Raw genomic sequence first — 17,086 nt, forward strand, 5'->3', positions numbered from 1 at the left:
CAGGTCACTTCTTCTGGTGGGTACCTTACTCTCTTTAAGGGAAGGTGTGAACAAAGCTTTCAAAATTAAAGAGCAGTATTTCTTGCCTAGACAACCTGTTCTTCTATAATGAACCCCTAGTGAGACCCAGAATCAAAATTTCCTGTGTTCTTTTGCAACAGCGACAGTGAGACCCCACGGCATCACCCCACTCCGGTTCATTCCTGCTGTGTGACCTTGCAACTCACTCCCTTTCTCTGAACCCAAGTTTCTACTTCTTTAAAATGATGGATAATAATGAAGACTTTTCAAATAATCCAGGATTGTGGAAATACTTTTTGTAAAGCTATGTTCACACAAGCTACCACCATCATGTGATTGAGCCCTCTTTTGCAAAAATGAGTTTCCTTCTAACTCTAAAAATTCCGTAATTGGAAGAACTAAAATTTGAGGCCCACACAGCAAATGTCACATAAGTTTAGAGAATAAAGGAGGAAAGCTAAGCATTGGAGGAGGCAAGGAAAATCTCTGGGAAATGGTGGGACTGGAGCTGGGCCTTGAAGCAAAAATCAGATCTGGATTGTCATGGATTGGAGAAGCCAGAGGTACAGAGCTGGCTCAGGCTTGAGTGACTGGGGCTGGTTAGATAACTGTGAGCAGTGGAGGAAACTGTCAGGAAAGGTTTTCCTTAAAAATCAGTAACAATTTGGCCTTTCCAGTGGTATCTGGGACTGTTTGGTTTCTAGCTGTCTCTCCTTATTCACTACAAGGGAGTCTTTCATAGACAAAATACTATACCAGAAAGAGCAAGGAGCTGTGAAGGTGCCTTCACCTTAAGCCTGGCCCACTTGGAGCTTCAAGAATGATACTCTAAAACATTCCCTAAAAATGGGGGAGAGTGGGGCACCTCTCACAAGGCACTAAAAGGTTATCGAGTCTTTGCCTGCACTTAATCTCTTAGCACATGGAGGATGTCCTGATTATGAATTTAGGGCTGTGCTCTCATTATAGATGAGCACAAAAAAAATGTCATTCATTTTCCCTCTTTTCCTCCAGTTAGAGAGTCAAAATGGGCTTACCTGGAGTGGGGGAAAGAGATGGTAAGATTAAGTCCATGGTCAGAGTGTTCTCACAGAACCAGCAAAAGTGGTAGAGGAAGGATTGGACAATAGAGCTGTGGGATCTAAATATTCTTAGGTGGGTAAATCTGGAGAGGCCTGATAAATTTGAAGAAGATAGAGATGATTTATTCAGTAGGAGTCCCATTACAGCTTTGTAGAGTCATTGAGATTCTACTCTCTCATCCTATTTAGCCTTCTCTTGCTGCCCCTTCCTGAGAGACTAGGCTCAAATTTGACTGCAGCCCAGGGCAACTTGAATGAACACAAGAAAACTGATACTCCAATAAATGTTTGGGTCTGGGGTACATCAGACAGCCCAGGCCACCTTTGCTTTGTCAGGCTTTCTCTCTTGTAGGGATTAGGGCTCTGGTCTCTTAATTAGAAAGATAAAATAAAACCTGGGAGCAAAAATAAGTAAATGGAAACGCTATTGTAAGAATTTACTATTTGCTGTTTGTAAGTCCCTTGAACTGGCTTCTGAGCTGGGAGTTGGAGGTCCTTCTTTCTACACCCAGCCATACTAAGATTTGTGATTCTTGGTCTCTACTTAAGAGGCACTGAAGGATAAGGGATACAACACTGATCTTGCTCTGCTACTTAGTAGATTTTTGACTTTGAGCAAATAATTTCTTTTCTCAGGGCCCCTTTTCTTAACTGTAGAATAAATAATAGGTTATACATTCCCTATCACTGGAGATCAGGGATCATAGAGCTATAAGGGAATTCAGAAATCAGCTAACTCAGTTCTTTCATTTCATAAATGATCATCTTACAAACCATTGAAGGTTGTAGAGAGGATTTATCTCCTGGATGAAGAGGTAGAGTAAATAACCTCTAAGATTTCTATTGGCTCTATGATTCTGTGATCCCTGAGGTCTCTTCCACTTTTAGTAATCTACAGATCTGTGAGAATGACTGCCTTATACATTTATAGAATGATATAAAGAAGAATCTTCTCTGCTCCTTTTCTCTGTCTTTTCTTTGATATATTATCTACCGAACTGTAAAAATCTTTAATGGAGAAACTTAAAGTCTAGGTCGGGTAGAATCATAGATTGAAAGGTCCCTTGTGGGCCTTCTAGTCCACCCCATACCTGAACAGGAATTTGTTCTTGATGGTGTTCTGACAGCCTCTGCTTGAAGAACTCACTCATGGGGAAACTGCCCACGTTCCAAGGAAGCCTGTTTTATTGTTGGTTGGCTCTGATTGTAAGGAAGTTTTTCCCTGGTATGAAGCCCAAATGTGCCTTTTTGAAAATCTACCCATTGCTCCTTGTTCTGCCCTTTGGGGATAAGCAGATAAATCTAAACCTTCTTCCATGGTTTATTGTTCTTCTTGTTCAGTCATTTCAGTTGTGTCGGCCTTTCCATGACCCCATTTAGATTTTCTTGGCAAAGATACTGGAGTAGTGTGCCATTTTCTTCTCCAGCTCATTTTACAGATGAGGAAACTGAGGTTTTAAGTGACTTGCCCAGGAATCACATAACTCTTAAGGTTCTGAGGCCAGATTTGAACTCAGGAAGATGAGTTTTTCTGATTCCAGGGCTGGTGCCCTATCTACTGAGCCACTTAATTGCCCCCTTCTTCCATGGTACAGTCCTTCAAACTCTTAATGATAGCTATAATGACCCCTGCCTATCCCCAGACTAAAACATAGCCATTTCTTCCAGCTTTTATGACATTGTCTTGATGTCCTTCATTCTCTCAATTGCTTTTCAGCTTATCAAAATCCTTCCTAAAAGACGCTACCCAAACTGAACACAATACTTGTACTGTGGTCTGATCAGAGCAGAATACAGTGGTACTGTCAGCTTCCTAGCACTAGACTCTCTCAATTCAATCTAAGTAGCTTTCTTAGCTACATTATGACACTATCAACTCATATTGAACTTGCCAGTTCCTAAAATCCCCACCTCTTCTTCAGATGAATTACCCTCCCTTCAAAACTCCCTTATCTTGTCAGATATAGGATAGAGAGACTTGCTTTCCAGGGTGGTTTGGGCTAGGTGATGCTGAGATCTCTTCCAAATCTAAAATTATTTAATTCAGTGACCTTAAGGCAGGGATCCTGTTAGAAGTTCTTGCACAGAATGCTTGATAAATATCATTGTATGGTTAGATGTCTCCTGTTGCCGTTTCCTTAATAATGGTAATAATTATAGCTAACACAATTTATTATGTAAACTTGAGATTTGCAAAGCATTTGCTGTAAATGACCTCATTTGATTCTCACAGCAACACTGTGAGGTAGATACTATTATTAATCCCATTTTATAGATGAACAAACTGGGGCTCAAAAAGGTTAAATGATTTACCCAGGGTCACACAACTAGTGTCTGAGTTAAGATTTCAGCTCAGGCTTTCCTGACTCCAAATCCAGCACTGTTTCCTTTTGTTTCTCCCAAAATCAAGGGAAGACCCTTGGAGGGAATTAGGTTTCTGTTTCTTTTGTAGTCCTCTATGGGATGGATGGTAGAATACCAAGTGTCATTTCCTTATAATACTGTAATTTTCATAATGGAGCACTAAGATGATAGGAGTCTCATTGGCAGATACAGCAGAGATCATCCTTACAGCGAGGACCTCAACAGATTTCAGAATCCTCTTACTTGGTGGGATGATCTGGGAAGACACAATCTCATAGTTATTTTTGCGAACCTGCAAGTAACTGCTGTGGCGAGATGGAGAGAGGAAAATAAATCAGTTAGTTCCCTTTTGTTTAAACTATTATGAAACCTGTACAGCTAGGCTTCTGACTCATAGAGTGTTATAAGGTAAAAGCATGCAGGACCCATTCAGGATTCTGAAGGGCTAGCGATTAAGACAGAAAAGGGATTTCTCCCTTAGAACACTTCTAGTACAAGTTTCAATTGTATCAAAGAGTGACATGATGGATTGAGTTTGATATCTATTCTCTTCTCCTTCAGTTCACGCTAGAAGTGGGAAAGATCATGGGGGATTGGGAAACACTAGACTTGTTGGCAGAAGACTTGAGCCCTGCCATTTACAAGCTTTAACACCTTTGTTAAGTCATTTCCCTTCTCTGGCCTTCCGATAAGAGGAAAAGAAATTGAACAAGCTGTAAATGAACTCCCAAAGGAAAAAAACAACAACCCTGAACTAGATACAGTTTCCAGTTTATTGTAATATCTAAATAATAATAGCAATATTAAATAAACTGTTTCAAAAAAAAGAAACAAAAATAAGAAATCTTTCCAAACTCTTTCTGTGATACAAATATGATCGTGGCATCTAGACCAGGGAAAGACAAAGCAGAGAAATAAAACTATATATTAATAAAATTATATATTACATTATAATATCATATATATTAATATTGCTCATTAAAACATCAATACAAAAATTAAATTAAGTAACTAAATAATCTATTAGCCAAAAAAGCTACAATAACATATTAAAAAGATTCTACACCCTAACCAGGTTGGATTTACACCAGGAATACAGGAATAAGGAAAAACTATAAACACAATAGATCAGATTAATAACAAAATATTTAAAATTACATTATTATATCAATAGCTAAAAAGCTAAAAAAAAAAAAGCCTTTGGCAAAATCCAGCACTTATTTTTGTTTTAAAAAAATTGAAAACATAGTAATAAATGGACCTTTCCATAATGTGCTAAGTACCAGCTATCTAAAAACCAAGATTATACAGGGTATTTCAAAGGTCTTAGTGCAATTTTAAGCTATTAAAGCTTTAAACTGCACTAAAACTTTTGAGACACCCTGTATATAGCAGAAAAAGACTAAAGTCCTTTCCAGTAAGATCAGTGGGAAAACAAAAATGTTTACTATTAACACTATTATTTGATATAGTTATAGATGTACTAGCTATAACAATATGATTTTAAAAAAGACATTGAGGGAATAAACATAGGCAGAGAGAAAACAAAATTATAATATTTTACAGATGATAAGATGGCCCATCTAGGAAATGTAAAAGAGTCAAGTAAAAAAAATTGAAACAACTTCAGCAAAGATTTTACATATAAAATAAATCTATATAAATCACTGGTATTCCTATTAAAACCTATATACAACACAACAGAGATAGAAAAATATTCTTCAAAATAGCTACAAAATCTATGAAATATTTGGGAGTCTAGCTACCAGTATATACACAGGAACTACATGAATACAACTACAACATGCCTTTTAGAGAAATGAAGACTGTCCTAGATAACTGGAAAAATATTAATTGATAATGGATAGACCATGTCAATATAATAAAAATAACAATGCTATCTGAATTAACTTACCAGTTCAGTGCCATGCCACCCAAACTACCAAATGATTACTTTATAGAGCTAGAAAAAATGATGATGAAATTATCTGAAATCAGTTAACTCTACAGTCAGTTATATTAAGCACTTATTACATCCCAGGCACTGTGTTAAGCACTAGGGGTTACAAAGAAAGTCAAAAGACAGTCCCTGCTCTCAAGGAGCTCACAGTCTAATGGAGGAGACAAGAAGCAAACAATTATGTACAAACAATTCGTAAACAGGATAAAGTGGGGTTAGTCTCAGAGGGAAGACACTAAGATTGAGGAGAACCAAGAAAGATTTCTTGCAGAAAGTCAGACTTTAACTGAGACTTGAAGGAAACCAGGAAAGTCACGAGGCAGAGTTGAGGAAGGAGAGAGTTCCATGCCTTGGAGAAAGCCAGTGAAAATGCTTCAGAGTCAGAAGATGGAATGTTGTGTCCAGGGAACAGTAAAGTCAGTGTCACTGTATCACAGACTATGTGAAGGGGATAAAATTTAAGAAGATTGGAAAGGTAGGAAAAAACCAGATTATAAAGGGCTTTAAAAGTCAGACTGGATTTAATTTTTGATCTTGGTGGTGCTAGGGAGCCCCTGGAGTTTATTGGAGTGTATTGAATCGTGAAGTGATATGATTAGATTTATGCTTTAGGAAGATCCATTTGACAGATTAGTGGAGGGTGGATTGGAGTGGGGCAGGGAAACCAATCAGCAAGCTGTTGCAACAGACCAGCTATGGTCAAAAATCTTAAGAGAAATAGTGAGAAAGAAAGTGGAGAGGAAGGGGGCCAATCAGAACTCAAACTATACTACGAAACTGTTTGGTACTATTTTTAAAAATAGAGGTTAATGAGTAGAACAGATTCAGTATATAACATACAGAAGCAAATTAACATAGTAGCCCAGCGCTTGATAAATCCAAGGACTCCATCTGTGGGCAATAAGAACTCATTATTTGAAAAAACCTCTTGGGAATATTAGAAAGTGATCTAGCAGAAACTGGATATGGACCAACATCTCACATCATATACCAAGGGAAGTTCCAAATGGATACATGATATATCTAAAAGGTCACATCATAAACAAATTAGAAGAACAAGGAATGATGTACTTCTCACAACAATAGGTATAGATAGAAGAAAAGTTAATGACCAAGGGATAGAGAGGAACACAGAAGATAAAATAGACAATTTTGGTTGCCTAAAATTATCAAGTGTCATACAAACAAAACCATCATATTTAAATAGAAGGAAAATAGGTAATTAGGGAAAAGTATTTATAGCAGATTTTTCTGATTAGGTCTCAAATCCAAGATACATAAGGAACTGATTCAAATTTATAAGAATAAAAGCCATTTCCCCAATAAAAATTGTCAAAGAATATGATTAGTTCTTAGAGGAAAAAACCCAAGCTTTCAACAATCACATGAAAAAATATTCTACATCACCAATAATTAAAGAAATGCAAACAAAAGTGAGTCAGAGGTTCCATCTCACACCCATCAGATTGGAAAAGAAGAAAAGAAAATGGTCATTGTTGGAGAGGCTATAGGAGGAAAAGCACATTAGTGTGCTCTTGGTGGAGCTATGAAATAGTCTGGCCATTCTGGAAAGCAATTTGGAACCATGCCCTTCGCTAGTCCTCTGTCTCCCTATCTTAAAAATGATTGAGTTGGGTGGGATGATCTCCAGAGACCCTTCCAAGTCAAACATACTGTGATTTTTGTCTATTTTTTCAGATATAGGACCACAGAGACCCTAGAATGACAGCAAACCAGTGTCCCTCCCCCTTTTTACACGCGATAGAATGACTATTTGTGGAATTAGATCTGTTTTTTTCCTTTTTTCCCCCTCTCTCCCCAGCTGAAAGGCAGAGCAAGAGACTGGGTGGTCTGGTTGGTAGATGTAAGTGGAGCACAAGGATTTTGTTAGAGTCAGAAAAATAACAAAAATGTAGACCTAATGGTGTTAAGCTAGTCCCTACTGTGAGCCAGGTTACATGACACCATCACCCATCCAGCTGTCCAGTCTTTGACTAAAACTCAACTCAGTGCCTTGAATGAGGGATAACAGACTGCATTCTCTGATCACCAATAGCATCACAAACCAAATCAGGCTCTCTGAACAGATAGTCAGCAAGGAAGGAAAAACTGTAAAGACATCTGCTGGAGCTGTGCCTAGCTCCAACCAACCCATGTCATTTGTCCTTCACTTTCATGAGCACCAGGTTCATTTTTTCCAGCATAGCTGTAGCTCACAAGCAAATCATAAAACATTCTGCCAGTGCTATAAAGGCCAAACATATTCGGGAACATGGAGTTGAGCAACCAAAAGCGTCATAGAGGGACCCAACAGTATGGATCAAGACAAAAAGTTTAGCTTGGGCCAGGAATGCTTGGACCAGATGATTGTGAGTTCCCCTGGAAAGGCGCTGGGAGGAAGGGAAGCTGCTTCCTTCCTTGTGCCAGGTACTAGTGTGATTCCCCTTAGCCCCTGACCCCTCCTGGTGTTACCAAGTGGAAAGTTATTCCAAGAGAGCTTGGGAAAAAGGCTTAATCAGCATTGGTGCCCTCAGGCTTCTATGGACCCCATCTGGCTCTGCTTCTTGCTTTTTTCCCTGAAAATAAAGGGGGCTTTCTAGTATATGTGATAGGTTCCACTTGAGAGCTGTGCTGGCTTCCCTTCTCTGCCCTTCCCCTCAGGAGCTAAAGAAGTTAAAGGGAGAAAAGCTGAATAAGTGAGATCGATTAACTAGGGCCCTGAGATTGGAGGCATAATACGGGTAGGGAGGTTGATCTCAAGGAAACACCCTTGGAGTGAGCTTGATGAGAATCTGCCCTTTGCTCTGCATAGGATATTTGAATTCTGACTGGTATCCTGTGCAGGAAAAGAGCCCTGGGCTAGTGCCAGATGACCTGGGTTCTGGTATCAGTCCTCCACTAATTCACGGCATGGCCATTCACCAAAAGCCTGGATGACCCTCTGTCAGAGAGGCTATAAGAGTTGATCCATTCACTGGCAGAGGGTTGAACTAGACTTCTTAGGTCCTGTGCTGCTTGAAGAACCTATGATCACTAAGGTTGTATGAGAATGGATGTCTCAGACTTTTCAGGAATGAAAGAGAAATTCTACTCACTTCTTTAGGACTATCTCCTCTGTCCTAGATGGTAAAGGACCTATAGAAGAGAGAACATAGTAAAAACAGGCCACCCCTCTCTCCTTAGCTTCATTACTAGCAGCTAGTATGATTGGCCTTCTAGGGTGCTTTCCGACCCTTAAGATTCTGTGACTTCTTAATCGATCAATGAAGTTTGTTTCTGAGATAGGGACTCAAAGCATTTTTCTCATCAGGATTGTCATCCACCTGCTGTCTCTACTGCTGGCATTCTCACAGAATCCTGAAGTCAGAAAGGACCACAGAGGTCATAGAATCTTCGGTCTCCTTAGGACTTAAGAGGTCATCAGGCCCAATCCTGTGCCCAGTGAATGAATTTCTATTTACCCAAGCTACTTGAGCAGGGATGAATCAAATGTACTGTCTAACATCCAGTTGGCTCCCCTGGGGACACTCACAATCTATCTATCAATCTATATCCTTTATCGAAGTCCCAAATCAACAAAGATGGAGCCAGAGATGATGGGCAGAGGGAGGAGGATTGGGATGAGGTGGGCTGGATCTCAGCTAGCAAACAGTAACCAAAGGAACAGCATATCTAGCTGCAGTCCCTCAGCTGCCCTCCTTTTAGACTCTCCTGTCCTGGCCTCATCTCACTTTTGTCCATTCACAGGGAAGATCTGAGGGAATGAGTTTGGGTGTGATGCAAAACTGAGGGCATGTGAAGTTCCTTGGATAAGTCATTTAGCTTTTTTGGGCTCAGTTGCACAATCCACAAAATAAGGATGAGGACACTCTTGCTGTCTGAAAGGGCAGGGCTAGCTAAACCAGATGATTTCTTGAGGCCCCTTCCAGCTATAGGATCGAGGACTGAGACTTCTGAGTGAGCTGGAGGAACAGCAAGGAGATCAGAGCAGGCTGAGCCTTGAGAAGGCTAAGGTCCCTGCCACTGGAAGCCTTCAGGCAGAGACTGGGTGAGGCTGCCAGGGATTCTTGCACTAGATAGAAGAGGTTGAACAAGATAAACTTGTGGCTCCTCCTACCTCTAAGGTTCTGTCAAGGGGGCTGGGAGCTAATGCCTTTAGCTAAATAGCCCCCACAGTTTGAGTTAGAATTGGGGGGGGGGGTGCTATAAGATTAGGTTTATTCAAATGTTCCTTGGGGGAGCAGAATGACAACAAAGAGGAAAGAGTGACTTGACCTGCAGTTCAAGGCTGGTTGGGAAAGAGTGGTTTTATGTTTTTATGTTCCGGGCACATAGTAGGTGCTTAATAAGTGCTTATTGGCCGACTTGGAAAAAAAGAAATAGGGACTTTGCCACTCTTTAAGTGCCCATAACCTTGCCCCAGCCCTTCAGCAGGTGTTACTTTGCAGGCTTTTAATAAGTCTGGGAAACAGTGGTGTTCTTATCTGTTAAAGTATAGCTTGGACTGAAAATGGTTAAGCAGGGCGGCTTTCTGAGAGATACCAACCACTTATTAAAATGAATGTTTTACAATAAATTTGGCAGGGCTCCATCAACCTCAAATTAAAAACAGACTGGCGGACAGCAACTCGGTTTTCAGACCCATGGTTTCCAGAGCACGGGCTGTACACACTCCATTTCCTCAGTACTGCCCTTCCTCCTCCTTCCCCCGCCCCCCCCCCCCCCCCAATTCTGAGGCAGCTCAGTATTCTCCACAGCAATCTAATTTAAATTCCCTTGCCTTGACAAGCAACATACTAGACCCTTAGTGGAGACTGTGCAGGACTGAGGCCATAAACACTGATTGGAGCCGGGGTGCTCTCTCGCTCCCCACCTGCCCCCCCAAGTGACTGGTGCTGCATCACAAGGCTCTACATGCCTCTTTTGGCAGCCACGCTAAATGCAATTAGGACTCCACTTTAACCCGAAGGATTGGTGTTCAGTTTCAATGCCAGATGCCATGTGGGGAGGGCTTACTGTGGGCTCGGGGGCTTGTTAAGTTGCAGGAGGTACCCAGCTCCTAGGAGGAGGGTTGGGGGTGGGGGGGATGATATAGCTCATGTGTGCCATAGGCCCAGCCAGGAGAGTAGCCAGATTTCTCATGATGGTCTCATGACCATTGATGGTCATGGGATGGTGTGAAAACTGTTTTCAAAATACACAAAGAAGTCATAGCAAAATGAGGACATTATAAAGATTCAGAAAGACCTACCATGGTCTGAGGGGACAGCTTTTCTGGATAAAAGACTCACATTCTAATATAGGAGTGAACAATTTTAAAAGGCTGCTACAAGCTCAATTAATTAGGTAGAGAACTTTCCTAAACTCCTGCCTTCATAATCTGAGGAAAGCATCACTAGTTTCTTGAACAAAAAATAGGACAGACTATTGATCTGCCTTAGTTTCAGGGATGTCATCCCATCCTGACGCTAAACCTGACTCACTCCCCCATCCCCAGCCCAGTTCTCTTCTCCTGACCTTAGAATTTAGATTCCTTATCCCCTCCCCAATCTGAGGTTTCCTTGTCTGGTCTATTTCATGAGGCTCATGGGGAGTTATTAAGGTTTTGGCACTACTGAGCCTCTCACCAGGGGTCTCTGATGCTTTGTAAATTATCCTTTGATCTGGTAATCCTAATCCCTGTGTTACCATGTGCCCCCAAGACCCACTCACTCTCTTTGGCTGGTCTGGGGGTCAGAGGTGCCAAGACAGGACAGAGCCAAGAGAAGTATCTTATGGTTTTCTGATATTCTGCAGACACAAAGAAGTTATGAAACTTGCCCAAGGTCCAGCAGTGGGGACGGCGGGGGAAGAGAGGCAGAGACAGCTGAGATTTCAAACTGAAGGTTTCGGGGACCTCCCTGACCGCTGGGTTCCCTGGATCACACTCAGGGCCTCATTTTTCATCCAACAGATCTTAAGTCAAGCCCCCATGGTTTGGGACCTCTTTTTTTTTAATTGATTTCTTTCACCAATTTAGTGTTCTGATTCAAGTCCCTTTTAAAAGTGGGAAACACTGATAGGTAGCTCAACCCTTGTTGTTCATATCTGACTCTATGACCCCATTTGGAGTTTTCTTGGCAAAGATAATGGAGTGGTTTGCTATTTCCTTCTCCAGCTTATTTCACGGATGATGAAATTGAGGCAAACAGGGCTAAGTAATTTGCCCTGAGTCACACAACTACTAAGCCTGGGGCTAGACTTGAATTCAGACCTTCCAGACTCCAGGGTCAGAGTTCTCTTCACTGCATCACCTAGCTTCCCCATAGCTAAACCCTGGGTTTACATATTCCAAGCTTCCCTCTCTCTCCCGCCTTTCTGGGAAGCAGACCTCAGAAAGCCAGGCTAGCTTCTTAAGGACAAATCCCTGGGAGTTACTATTGTTTCAGCTGTGTAATCAGCCCAGTCTACTTCTGAGGAACTTGTGCTGGGAACCTTGGCAGGAGATTCCCAAAGGGTGAATACAATACCTATATGTATAATAATAAGCAAATATTTGGATAACCAGTTATACTTTTCAAAGCACCCTTCCTACCCACATTCTCATTTGACTTTAGCAAACATTTACCAAGCACCTACTGTGTGCAGAGCCATGATCTAGGGAAGGGACAAAGTTTAAATAAGAAAACCTGCCCTCCTGGCGCTTATAGTCTGGTAGGAGGGTAAGACAGGGTAGCTTTGAAATTTAATGATGCAAAATTAGTTTATTTTCTTAAAGGTAGTATGACAAACTGATGAGAGAGCCAGGCACAGAGCCAGAAAGATGTGGGTTCAAGATCTACATCTGATCTGTATTGGCTGTGTGACCCTGGACAAGTCACTTAACTTCGCAGTGACCAGAGCAATTCTCTAAAGCTAAAAGTTGAGTAGAAGTTACTGATCTGCTGACATTGATCTCAGAAGCAAGTTTTCTCTCTGGAAGTTCCCTTTGTCCCCCCCAAATACTCATAGAACAATTAATCAATCATCAAGAATTTATTAAGCACCAAGTATGCCAGATACTATCCTAGGCACTGACGTTATAAATGTAAAGACTGAAACAATCCTTACTAATGAGGAGCGTGTGTTCTAAGGAGCGGACAACAAGAACATACAGAAGCATATTAGTATAAGTGAAAAGAGAATAAATCAGACGTGCTTAAATACAAGGCAGCTTGGGGGAACAGTGTGTGTGTCCGTCCTTAGTTGCTGAAGAAGACCATGCCATCAGAGAAATGACGACATGACTTGCACTTGACTTTGTTTTGGGAGGGAGGGCTGTGCAGGTCACCAGCCTCACTTCTCCTCCAGAGCCATCTGAATCCAGTGACCTGTTATTCATCAAGATGACTGGAGATGACCCAGGATGAGGCAGTTGGGGTTAAGGGACTTGCCCAAGGTCACAAGATTTGAACTCAGGTCCTCCTGACTCCTGCACTGGTGCACTGGTGCTCTATCCACTGCACCACCTAGCTGCCCCGGGGGAACAGTAACATCAAGAAGGCAGCCAGGGAGAGATCAGGAAAGACTTTAGAAGGCATAAGCTGTGTTTTGAAGGAAAAGAGGGATTGTGTGAGGCAGAGGTGATAAAGGGAAGGCATTTTAGGCCTGGGGATCGGTAATGCTTATAAAGTTGTAAAACAAAGAGTTAGGTGAGGTCTGAGAGGTCAAGGTGAGGCCTTCTATGACATCCCAGTTCAGCTGTGAGGCACAGGTGAAGAAGGGGACATACCAGGCACAGGAAACAGTGTGAACAAAGTTATGGAGTCAGCAGGATGCAGGGCACCCAAATTCCAGAAGATAAGTATGGAGGATATTGTACTATCATTTTGCAGATGAGGAAATGGAGGCCGGCTAACTTGTCCAAGGTCCAAAACCAGATGTGCTGGAGCCAGAAACAGAACTGTGTTCTTTTTATTCGTACCACATCATGTCCATTTTCAACTCCTTTGAATAGGAAGGATACATGAGGCATGAAGAAGGGCCTTTTTCACAGACAGAGCAAGACAAGGGATCCATTCCCCAAGTTTTCATTTCTTTTTTAGCCACCTTGATTGTCCTGTTGGAACTTTGGAAAACAGCCTTTTAGGCATCCAAACTGTGGCTTCTGAGGGCAGGGAATGGTGTCTAAACACCTGCTCTTTTGTGCTCCACAGTATGAAAGCTGAACAGTTTATACACATTAAAAGAGATGAGACTTCAGATGGGGTTCTGCCCAGCTGATGTGGATTTGCCTGCCACTACTTAGTGGGCAGAGGTTGCAAACCTCAAGTCTGGTCCTTGTCACTGGCACCAACCTCATGTAGCCACCATATCTTCTGAGGCAGTCCAAGTGGAGCCAAGTCTTTGGCCTCTGCTACTCACTTGCTCTCTGTGGGGATGGTCTGTGACATCCACATGGCTTTGTCTCCTACAACCAGACAAGTGAGTCTATGTGCCTGCCACGACAGAGCAACAAGAGAACACAAAACTTCCTTTCTCTTGCTGCCTTTTAGCAGGAGGCTGTCGGAGAGAGGCTGTCCCAAAGCTTTGTCACTGTAAAGTGCCATCCTACAAGCTGTTTGCCCCTTCAGAATAAAGCCCCGACTTAGTCCTCCAGCCACATTTATTTTCCTTCTCTCTCTTCCCATCCCCAACCTATGCCCCTTTAGAGGCAGCCAATAAAGTCATCAGGTTTTTTTTCTCACAATTAATAAGCAAAATATTCTCAGACACATGGCATTGTAATGTTACTTCAGTAGCTGAAACTGACCCTCTGCCCCTCCCCCCCACATACACACACACACACACACACACACACACACACACACACACACACACACACACACACTTCCCAACATGTAGACCCTATCTCTCCAGCTCCTTCCTTCTCAGATGTTTTCTTGGGCACCTCTTTCAATATGGAAGCTTTTCTGTAGCCTCCTTTCAGATACCAAGTACTAACTTGCCAAGCCCATAGGAAGCTTTTCTCAAAGTCATGAAGCTAGTAAATGGCAAAGCCCGAACTCACATCCAGGTCTTCTGAAAAAAAAAAATTGGTAATAAGATCACTGATTTTGTGATCCCACAACCCCCCCCCCCCCCTTCCTGAAGACTTCTTATGTGTCTAAGCTCCTAGGACTCATTTTGAGGCATCATCCATGAACTCATTGAATTTTTAAAGTGGAGGAAGCCACAGCTCCATCTGTGGTCTTCTTCTAGACATTTTGCTTTAGATAGCTAGTAGAGAGATGATGGGTAGGATAATGTGTGATCTTGAATGAGAGTGATCTTGAAGCCAGGAAGTATCTGGATTCTGGTTCCTCTTCTAACACATATTGGCTATCAGTCCTTTAATCTCTTGGTGCTATAGGCAAGTCTCAAAGACTATACATTTTAGAGAAGGTGCAGATCTGTATTAGTGGAAGGAATTTCCTCACCTGGGAGTCCCCTATACCAGTGAAATCACAGGTCCAGTCCCTGTCCTTTGTTAAGGTCAGAATTCCTGGGAAAGGAAGACATGTCCCTTTGGAAAAAGAAAAAAGTCAGTTGGTTTCAATAGCTTGTAGAGAAAAAGAGAAGTCGAGTGTCTCCCCCTACCCCTCTTAGATTCACATGGGCAGTATCCTATAGTATCCCTAATTCTGAAGATGTCAAGCAAAACAGCTGAAAACTCGGAGTAACTGGGCCCCAAGAAAGCTTGAGAAACCAGAGAGGCATCATGGAGAAAATTTATCCAATTTCAAATGAACCCTCCCAGTTTTTCCTAAGCCCTGGCAAACTCCCTTTCTCCCTGACCCTGCCTCGTGTCTTTTTGTTCTCTCCACATTATTAGTCATGTTCCCATTTGACTGGCTCCTCTGGACATCTTCTCCCATCCACCTTTCCAATATATCCTTCTGGAACCTGTGTGACCTTCCTCACTGGGTCCCCCAAAGGCTATGCTTTCAAATCTTGACTGTTCCTCTACCCATCCCCCTAACATCTCCCCTCCCTCCCACCAGATGGAAGATCTGTAATTGAATTATGTGATATACAACCGTTACACAAATGTTTCTGTTACCTGTCATCTCATTCCACTCTTCTGAAGTGTTTCCCATACCACCAAATCTCCAAATAGACCATCCGAATTAGAGACTGTCCTTTGCCAATGGGACTTAAGCTCAGAAGTGTTTAGGTTCTTAAAACCAAACACTGGATTTGCCTGTTTCAAAGGGACAAGTACAGCAATTAGCCTCAGCTGGCAGCTTCTCAGAGGCCCTGACCACATTTGTTGAAAACGTTGTTCTTCTGGGTGAGAGCCCAGGAAGTCTGGGGGCTGGCCTCATCCGTACAGGCTCAGCTTGGGTGGGGAAGGGAGGGGATAACCGAGGACGCTCAGCTTTGGCTACAGAGAGCTAGCCCCTGGTGGGAGGCCGGAGCATCTTCTCCCGAAGCTACCATAGGATTTTTGGGTCTCTTTTTTTTTTTTGGCCATTAATAGCACTCCTGTGTCTCAGCAGGATTTCCAACCTCAAAAAAGGTGTGTCTGATATACTGGAAAATATGGCGATTGTTCCTTTTTTTAAAACTCCATTCACTAAGGAGATGGGAGTCCAAGAGCATGGCATGACATTCTCAGTGACTCCAGTGTCCACTGAGCACCTTATAAATGGGTTGCATTTAGAAGTGTCCTAAGCATGAGGCTTCCAGGAAGCCATGAATTCATTACTTAATGAGCCTCGGTAAGAGAAGACTGAGCTCTCGCCATTTTTTGAGGCCTTGTCCTCCATTCTGCACCTCTCTAATCGCCCCCTATTACAGCTCTGCTTAGCAGCGGTCCCGGGGCCACTTGCCGCCCCCAAGAATCTGGAGAAGCAGCTGGGAAAGGCAATGCTTTAGTAACCTTGCGGAACAGCCCGCCTGCCCTGGTAACCGCTCAGGACATCATCACTGGCCCTCTTACTTCAGACCTTCTCCCAGAGGTATTTTAAAGGCCTCCACAACCTTTACCAGGAAAGCCTTTGGGTGAAGGAAAAGCCTTCTCCTCCGTTACTCCCTGGGACTCTCTTGGCTATAAATATTTCTGCAGCCTTGCGGCCCCTCTGATTAAGACCCAGTGTTAATTTGTTAAATCCACACGAAGATCTAGGGAGCCAGTTGTTTATTTTTGTTAATATATTGGCAGCGATGGGATGGTGGGGGGGTGTTGGGGAGGGGGGTGTTGGGAGCCTATTGGGTAAGAGCAGATACTAATTAATAAAAGTTATTTATTTGGGTATGAGCCCACCACCACCCTAGGGTCAGGCGCAGACTGATTATTTCAACCAAAAACAAACAGAAAGTGTCTCTCAACAGCTTGAAAAAGGTGGAGGGGTGGGGGGGGGAAGAGAAGCAAAGGTTGAATTTATTTGTCTTAGGAAGAATTTGCAGCTAATTCCCTCCAGGCTATTTTGACCCTTAAATTACATGGAATAAGAAAAAACAAGTGGGGCGGGAGGGGAGGGTAAGAAAGACTTGATCCTTTGGCTGAGAGCACATTTGAAAATCTCTTTGGCAAGCATCGGAAAAGAAATGGAATGTGTGAAATAATTTAATGGCAGAAAACTGCGCTAGCCATTTTTTCATCGCAGTGTAATGGCAGGCAATGTAATTTTAGCCTTTAAGAGGTGCAGACCTGAAA

The 17,086-nt window shown here is 42.4% G+C and overlaps 1 protein-coding gene and 1 long non-coding RNA gene across 4 annotated transcripts in view; one reads left to right on the plus strand and one right to left on the minus strand.

Moving 5' to 3' along the window:
- The window catches only part of PRRX2 (paired related homeobox 2), a 62,796-nt gene that overhangs the window by 33,752 nt on the left and 11,958 nt on the right, over nucleotides 1–17,086 (plus strand). The gene's annotated exons all lie outside the window — the stretch shown is intronic.
- LOC140519558 (uncharacterized) lies at nucleotides 14,233–15,628 on the minus strand. Its single transcript, XR_011972237.1, has 3 exons — nucleotides 15,488–15,628; nucleotides 14,865–14,950; nucleotides 14,233–14,466 (listed from the first exon to the last, which is right to left on the minus strand). It is a non-coding gene; the product is annotated as an uncharacterized lncRNA (long non-coding RNA).

The sequence above is a fragment of the Notamacropus eugenii genome, chromosome 1, assembly GCF_028372415.1.
Source record: "Notamacropus eugenii isolate mMacEug1 chromosome 1, mMacEug1.pri_v2, whole genome shotgun sequence".
In the NCBI taxonomy this organism is placed as follows: domain Eukaryota; kingdom Metazoa; phylum Chordata; class Mammalia; order Diprotodontia; family Macropodidae; genus Notamacropus; species Notamacropus eugenii.